Here is an 8,811-nt window from a genome sequence, read left to right as displayed (position 1 = left end):
CTACAAGGCTCACTCCCATTAGTGAACAGGGTGTCCTCCCGTTTTATGTATTTTTTGATCGATAGGTACAGAAAATTAATTAGGTGATGTGGGTATGTCATGCCTGGTTGATTTCTCAGGATCAGGTGAATTTGGTATGGGAGAGTCCATATACTATGATCAGAGGGGATTTAGCGGCCGTATTGGAGTGAAAGAATGACAAAACTCAGTGATAGATTAATGAGTGTCTTTTTTATGCATCATGAAAATGGTAATGGTAAATTATCACAAAATGCCCAATACCCGTCCAGCATGTCATACATATATGCATCATAAAACGATAATTTATCCACTGAATAATACCTAAAAATTACCTTTATTATATGTATAACATCACATTTTAGTTAAACGTTGCATGCGTTGAGCTTGTTAGATGTTTTAAAGATTAATGGAAAAGGTAGAGAAGGACACCCGCACTTGGGAACTTAGCTTGTTCCAGTGAGACGCCACGGTTCAGTGGTTACAGATATTCGGCCTTCTGTGCTCTCTGCTTACGGTGATGTAGATGAAGATTACGCAGGAAAATTAGGTAAGGTGGGTATACTACGTCAACAGGCAGCTGTGCAGTCAAGTAGATAGTTTGTTGTTTAAACCTGTCTGAAAATTGTTATGTCTGACAAGGCAGACTATAATTAACTGATGTTAACACATGTGATCTAACGATAGTTTTGCATTATTTAGCATGTTTAGGAAGGGATGGTCGTGGTGTATCATTTATTCTTTCATTCATTCACATATGTACTTCTTTCTTTTATTATTTCTTTCATTCATTCACATATACATCTTGCTCTTAATTCATTCATTCATTCATTCATTCATTCATTCATTCATTCATTCATTCATTCATTCATTCATTCATTTCGACTGATACAGTAAACTGGCTGAAGTACTGTTAAACGCAGCCGAAGTTGCACTGGAAACGAACCACGTGACTGTGTGCGCTGGAGCATGACGAGGAACATGTTAATTGGTACAAATGGTAAAGAAAGCAAGCGAGTGACCTATCACTGTTGTAGATTACTCCTGGTCTGACAAATACGAGAATACCCCATAAAACCTCGGTCGAAGAAAACCTGGGACGGGCAAACGGGAATTACTAAAAGTGGATCCCACAATATTAAAACGAAACATACTAAACTGGGTAGGTACACTTAAAACTACTGGGTAGGTACACTTTCCAAGCGTAAGGTTTTGCCCACTATAGAATGTATTCCACAACGAAAATTTTGACAGCATACCGTGTGTCACCTAGAAAGAAATACATTTTTGATGCTTTGTGTTTCCTTTGTGAGGGGTTTTACAAGGTCATTACCTCACGATTGGTGACGCGTGATGTCCTGGGCAGAAAGTGACAGTATTTTGAGTTGTTTACTTAATTACCCAGTTGGGGATTCTTAATTACTTATTTGTTCTGAAGGAGCACGGACTATATATTCTATATTTAAGTGGTTATTGGCGAATGTCAGTGGGATTGACAAGACATATTTCAAAACAGCTTAAAGATCTCACAACGCTGTTTATTTATGTGTCCCAGCATAGTCTTTGTGTCACTGCAGTAAGGACTTTCACTAATAACTTCAATTTCATAGCTCTGCGTTCCGGACCTATGAAGATCTGGAGTAGAACAGGGCTTCAGCAAGCAATGCTTGCCATAAAAGGTGAGTATGCTTGTCGTAAGAGGCGACTAACGGGATCGGGTGGTCAGACTCGCTAACTTGATTGCCACATGTCATCGGTTCCCGATTGTGCAGGTCTCATTCATTTACAACCTCCAAATCACAGGAAAAGATGTATTTTGAGTAAAAGTAATTATTCTCGTATATTTTTAAAATCCCCCTGAATTCGCAAAATTAAATCAGATCAGTTGGATTTTGTGTCACGATACTCGTAAAGCCACTTTCATTCATTTACATCCTTCAAAACATTGGAAAAGATGTATTTGGAGTAAAAGGAAATATTCTCGCCCATGGGCGAGATTGTTCTTAAATCGCTCTAAATTAGCAGAATGAAAATGAGTTGGATGTCGTGTCATGATACTTATAAATATGCTTGCATTCATTTACAAACTGCAAAACATGTAAAAAGATCTATTTTGAGTGAAAAAATATTTTCTCGCCCATGGGCCAAAATGTTTTTCGCCCATGGGCGAGAGTTTTTAAAATCGCTCTCAATTAGCGGAATTAAGTCATATGAGTTGAAATTTCTGTCATGATGCTCATAAATGTACTTTCATTCATTTACATCCTCCAAAACACGTGAAAACATATATTTGGGGTAAAAGGCAATGTTCTCGCCCATGGGCCAAAATGTTTTTCACCCATGGGCGAGATTTTTAAACATCGCTCTAAATTAACGGAATTAAGTCAAAATAATTTGAAATTTGTATTATGATACTTATGAACATACTTTCACTCATTTACAACACCCAAAATATGCAAAAAATGTAATTTGAGTAAAAGTGAATATTCTCACCCATGGGCCAAATGATATTTTTAAATCGCTCTAAATTATCAGAATTAAGTCACAATAAGCTAATTTTCGTGTCACGACACTAATAAACATACTTACATTTATGTACAAACTGCAAAACATGGGAAAAAATATGTATATTCAGTGAAAGTAAATATTCTCGTCCATGGGCCAATATGTTTTTCACCCATGGGCAAGATTTTAAAAAATCGCTGTCAGTTAGCGGAGTCAAGTCAAATTGAGCTGAAATTTGAGTCATGATACTTATTAACATTTTTTCATTCATTTACAACCTCCAAAACATTTATTCTGGACGAAATTAAACACTCCCGCCCATGGGCCTGCCCATGGGCCTGTCTATGGGTCGCTGTTCGCCCATGGGCGTGCCCATGGGCGAGCGAGTTTAAATTTTCAGTTTTCGAAAAAATTTTTTTTCAATTTTTCATCCTTAGCACATATTCATAATAGCTGCATGTTTATTTTTGCCAAATCTCTTGTGAGAGAGTGGCCACAGTGCGGAGAGTTTCTGGACTATTGTGAGTCCAGAATTAAATTGTGACGTGTTAATTAAAGTCCCGATTTAGCTAGATTTTCAATTGCGTTCTTCAAATGTTTTGGCTTGATCTCGGCGACTCCTAGTTAGATCTTTTAACCATAGTTATATAACTGGAAACTTGTCAATCACCCAGAACCATGGCATTATCACCTGTACTCCCATAAAAGGATGGCGTACTGTCACCCTGTTAAACTCTCCATATTGACTTTTATCCTTTGTAATGTTTAAAATTATTAGTGTAGACCAAACTCGTTTCATGCTTGGAAGATACATTGGAAATAATATCACCTTCATATATGAGCTACTCTTATATACAGAATGTGACCGAAATCCAGGTATGTTACTTTAAATCAATTTCGAAAAAAGCTTTTGGATCTCCATGCTGTATTAAAATATCAAGTCAAGCCTAATTGTAAATGAATCTATGTCACTTTGGATATCAGTCGGTCGTGGCTGTAGGCAAGGGGATTCACTATTTCCTTAGATTTTTCTCCTGTCTGCTTAAATTCTCGCAGGTCTTGCGAAACAGTACAGATATTCAGGGCATATCTATCAACGATAGAGATTATTGAGTTGCACACTATGCAGACAATATAAATACCACAGACTCTTGAAACTTTTATGTATATTTCGGAATCAAGAGTAAAGTTTGATAAATAGATTATAAGTCAAAGTCTGGATAGGTGCCCAAAATATAGCATGGTCAAATTTAGGACAGGCTTAAACCTTGAACGGGAACCTTTAAAATTCTAGGCGTATTGTTTCCCCGTAATTGTGATAAAACGAATCAGTGGAAGTTTGAAAGCAATGTCTTTAAAATCGTGTTAGCTATTTAAAAAAGGATGCGCTTATTATAACACTGTTGAGCAAAATTGCTGCAGAAGAAAGCCTTAAAAGATAACTAATATTCTTTTTAGGTTTTTACCGGATAGTAATGTGTGCGCTTAGTTTTACGCCGCACTCAGCAATATTCCAGCTATATGCCGGTCTGGACCAGACAAACCTGTGATCAACAGCAAAGCATCTCTGCGCAAGAGGGAACCGATGACACGTGTCAACCAAGTCAGTAAGTCCTACACTTCATAGACAGACAAGCCTTTGGGCTTAAACTGTAAGCAACACACAATGGGCTTGCCACATCTATCTGCCTTATCCAGTTTTCAGCTTGCAGCCTTTGGAAATGTCACTGTTTATTGGTTTATCGTTATCAGCAATGCAGCAATATAACTGTATGGTCCATACATCTACTTGTTTACATCAGGAGGATCAATCTTTGCAAAATCAGTAAAGTCAAGCCCTATAGTCATCTCTTACGACATCTATGGGTTGCTGAAGACCAATGTTATCCCTGAACTTCAAGGGTCTGTATATTTTCAAGTACCCATATATTTTGAAGCACAAGTATGTTTTAGAGCAGTTGTTCTGACTTCTGTTATGAGACGCCGTTGTTAAACCATGACCTATGTGACCTGCACCCCGAAGTTACAGCTTCTGAGGCTGTCCCTCAAGTGGTTTTACTCACTGGATCTGATACATCTTTGGTGTGTTCAAGAAATTGACGTGAAAGTTTTGCTTACATCTTTTTACTCCACAGCCACAACAAAGTATCATTTCGTTGCTACTGAAATTTATTTGAAAACTGTTTGGCATTGTTGTACAGATTCCAAGTCTGTGTCAGAGTTGAGTTTAAAGCTGCATCTGTTTCCACTGATTAAGGACGAAAACAAATATAGTTTCTTAAGAGGCATTTAGAAGTTGGTGTTGAAAAGTAAAAGGCAAATATTAAGGAATATAACCTCTCCTTTATTGTATATCACAGTAGTTGTTTTTTATTCTTTGCCCCTTTGTCGCAATTCACGTGATGAAGGCCAACAAATAGCCCAGAAACTTTGTGACATACGATAAAGAAAAGCGTTGGCATCCATGATAGTTGAATGCTACTTGAATAGCACCATGTCATTTCCCATAGACGGGTCCAGAAGGAGAGCTGCAGGGCTGCGCTGCCCACCCCACCCCCTAATTTTGTCCTGCAAGTTTGTTAAATAGCCATTGACCACGCAGGTGCAAACAAGGTGTGCACCCCCCTTTTTGTCAGTCTCTTGCACCCCCACTTTTTCAGAAAGTTGTATCCGCCCCTCAATCCTAAGTGAAAGTACAACTGGTGTACATTAACTTCGTTTTTGTCCAATGGTTTCAAGGATGAGTGTGTTTAATTAAAAACTGCTATAGTATTTATTTTTAAATCTACAACTGACCGAAATTACAGGAGTAGTGACTGAATTCAACATGATACATAACCGAATTTTCAGGACTCAAATCCGTTTGGTTTCGTTTTCAATGTAAATAGATACATCATATACGCTTCAACTAACATCCAATGACATCGTTCAAACATGATGCAGCGTTACCCAGTGTGTTAAACCGTAACGATACACTGCAGAGTACAGACAACTTTCGTACCCAGAGTTCTGTGCGGCTGTGTCATCGCTGCGCAGGCGTGTGAATACAGTAAATAGACTGGGAAACTTCCGGTAAACGACAGAAGCTACAGGATTCTTATCTCCAGAGTCCCGTCGATGAGGTCGAGCTTGACCCTTCTGAACCATTTACGGCAGGCATAATATACGCTTATAAACCAACAAGTGCATACATTGCGTGAGGTTTTGCACAAATCCAATAGCCATCGGAAGCATATGATTCAGCTATTCATATGTCACGCCTGAACGAAGATATGAATCACAGTGAGATCTGAAAAGAATATAATACACCTGCGCATGATATACAACGAAGGGAGGGAATCTGAAATAGTGTACAGGTGAGTGTAATGCTCGTCCGTGTCTTGCCTCCTTCTTCTTTATTGTTCTAAGAAACCCACTTGTTCATGAGTATACAGCTCGTACATCTGTCGGTTGTTAATACACAGTTGATAACACAGGACGTCATATTTTGACTCCCCACACTAGTGCTATCCATGTTTAAACGATGCAAAAATAATCGCGTAAGTTAATCGCATAATTGACCCAGACATAACGAAGACATAGCATAGTTTCAAGTCTTCGACCGCTATCTTTGTTGACACTAGCTGATTGACCACTGTGAGAAAGCGGAGCCAGCAAAGGAAAGGAATACAATTATTGGGCTGGTCCATAGCTGCATAGAGGGTACTTGTGGAGATCTATCAGAACGTATACTCTGAATATTATCGAGGACAGGATAGACTTAAATGGGTTCAATTTCCGGCAAATGTTCAGTTGTTGTCGTGTTGCCACGTCCCACCGATTGCTGGAATAATGCTAAAGGGCGTGAAACTAAACTCACTGACTCACTGACTAATACTTGATAGAATTTAGAAATACAACTCTCATTGTGTGTCAACACTTACATAGTTTACCAGAAATGCATTTGTAAGGTAGAAGTGATACATAATTGATGCATTTAGCATCCAATAATGTACCTGCATGGAATAGTATTTAAGGATGTAACCAAACGGAAAACAGTCAATATCCAGTAATGCATCTTGTTCGTGATTTGTGATCCAGATATCAGAATACTTACACTGTTTTTAAATATTTGTATAGAATGCTTCATACGTTGTACAACATATCTCTAGTGTGTATATGGTTAGAAATAAGGTTTGATGGCCAGTCGTAGTATAGGACTCGGCAGGGCCAGGATCCAAAGTGTTGACCATTCTGAAGAAAGTCATGCAACAGATGAGATCATTGGATGAGTATGTAGAGATGATCCAGTGGACAGATAGTCCAATCAGGAAAGACCGAAATTAGCTGCCTGGTGGCGAATCATCTACCTCAGTTTGGATTGAAGCCCAGATGGAACGACTTTGAAGCTGGCCTTGGTAAAGGCCCCTATGACGGCCTTGGCGAATGCACTAAGCATATGAGTCAGCGAGGTGTGGCATATGTGTGATACAGGATGCAAAGAATTTCTTTAGGTGGAGATTCAAGTCTCAAATCTGTGAAGTTCGTTTTTGTCACAAAAGACGATTGCCAAACAACCATGTATGCTGTTATGATTTTAAGTCTGAGCTAAGTTAAAGGAGTCATGGAGAAAGATCCGTGCTGTACACATAGCTGGTCTATGGAATTCATGTGTAACTGTGAGAGCGTACAGCTGTTACAGCCATGAGTGTCTTAATGCCTGGCTGGAGAGCAGAGTCCTTCGTGTTTGCTGAACAACCCCTAGCCGATCCTAAAGCCAAACTTCAGGTCAATGCAGAGCTGAGTGAGAGTGCTGATCCAGACTTAACACAAGATGAAGATGCTTCCTCCGTGTCCAAAAACAGATGCTGTTTTCAGTTGGAGAATTCGTGTCAGCTGTATATGAAGGCCGGGAGGTTTCTTGATCTCGACAGCAAAGATGACACCGTCACGCCCAGGCGGCATCTGTTGATGCCGCACTTAGGTTTTGTGGAAGATTCATCAGGCGCGTAAGCAAGCTAATTTGTTGTATAAGCCCGACAGGCTGCAAGCTTCATAGTTAGAAAGTATTTAGTGTTTACCCAGCCTTTTAAGTAACAGCCATGTGTAAACCCCGGATTCTTTGATAATATTAGCTACGCCCCTGTTCGTGAGTCAGTAACATGTGGCCAGTCACACTGAATGTAATAGATACCTAAACCTGGTTGCTGAGAAGTTTGAAAAGTGAAGTGTCCATTGCCACCTGAAAACCTAATGTATTTGGTAAAAAGCCATGATAGTTCCCATTGTTTTGTCGTTTGAAAGCTGGAGGTCCTTACTGCCAGTTGGTTTAAAGCATTCACTGTCCCCCTCATTGCTACTTCTGTAGTATTTACCTGGCGAAAATGAAGAAGCAGGTGACATGCGTTATATAGCAGATTAAGTTCAGGATCTCACAAACTAATTTAGAAGCATATCTCTACTAGTTCTGTTCCAATATATCGCTCATTTGTATGTTTGACTGTTAAATGAATCATGATCTGAAATTTATTGATTGCTACCAGTTTTTCCCTTGGTCTGTAGGTATTTTCATGTAAATAAAAAGAAAACTTAAAAGATAAGGCTTCCATCAGAATGTTTATTATGGTGTCTGCCTTATACAAACATGTGTTCCACGGTACACCCTAGTCATCTCATGTCACAAACAGATGTGTTCCACGGTACACCCCAGTCATCCCATGCCACAAACAGATGTGTTCCACGGTACACCCCAGTCATCTCATGCCACAAACAGATGTGTTCCACGGTACACCCCAGTCAGCCCATGCCACAAACAGATGTGTTCCACGGTACACCCCAGTCAGCCCATGCCACAAGCAGATACAGAACATTATTTTGGTATTTACCAAATATACGTTACAGTATTGACTTACATGAAAGACAGCTTTACCACAGTGTCTATTTTTATCCGAAATAGGAACAAACACGAAAGTCTTTAAGTACTGAGACGTTGTTTGTTTTTAAACCTTGCAGTTCGAGTTATCAAGTTGTTGATGTTTTCCTGTTCATGTTCAAGAGAGGCATTTATATTGTGCTGACTACCTCCCTCATCCTAGCACTTTTTCTGCTTTTCTGTGACTGAAATAAAACCACTGAAGTATGACAATTTGTTTGTGATCTATTTCCATATATAATGAGCAGAGGTCAGAGAATCTGGCAGCGTACATTTTCAAAACTTTACGAGATGCCAGAAAATGATACTGCACAATTCGTAGCTCAAAATAGAAAAATATCTTGAAAATAATTTAGTTTTGTTATCCCCAAATTACA

General features: G+C 39.1%; 1 protein-coding gene across 1 annotated transcript in view; it reads left to right on the top strand.

The window, feature by feature from the left end:
- The first annotated feature begins 5,560 nt into the window (after window positions 1-5,560).
- LOC137281673 (sodium/hydrogen exchanger 1-like) overlaps window positions 5,561-8,811 on the top strand; it is a 50,286-nt gene continuing 47,035 nt past the window's right edge. Inside the window, exon 1 of the mRNA XM_067813069.1 lies at window positions 5,561-5,879. The gene's annotated coding sequence lies outside the window, so the exon portion shown is untranslated. The remainder of the gene's footprint in view (window positions 5,880-8,811) is intronic.

Source organism: Haliotis asinina, chromosome 4, assembly GCF_037392515.1.
Source record: "Haliotis asinina isolate JCU_RB_2024 chromosome 4, JCU_Hal_asi_v2, whole genome shotgun sequence".
NCBI lineage: Eukaryota > Metazoa > Mollusca > Gastropoda > Lepetellida > Haliotidae > Haliotis > Haliotis asinina.
Note: the sequence above shows the minus strand (reverse complement) of the source record. Positions and strands in the feature narration are given on the sequence as shown.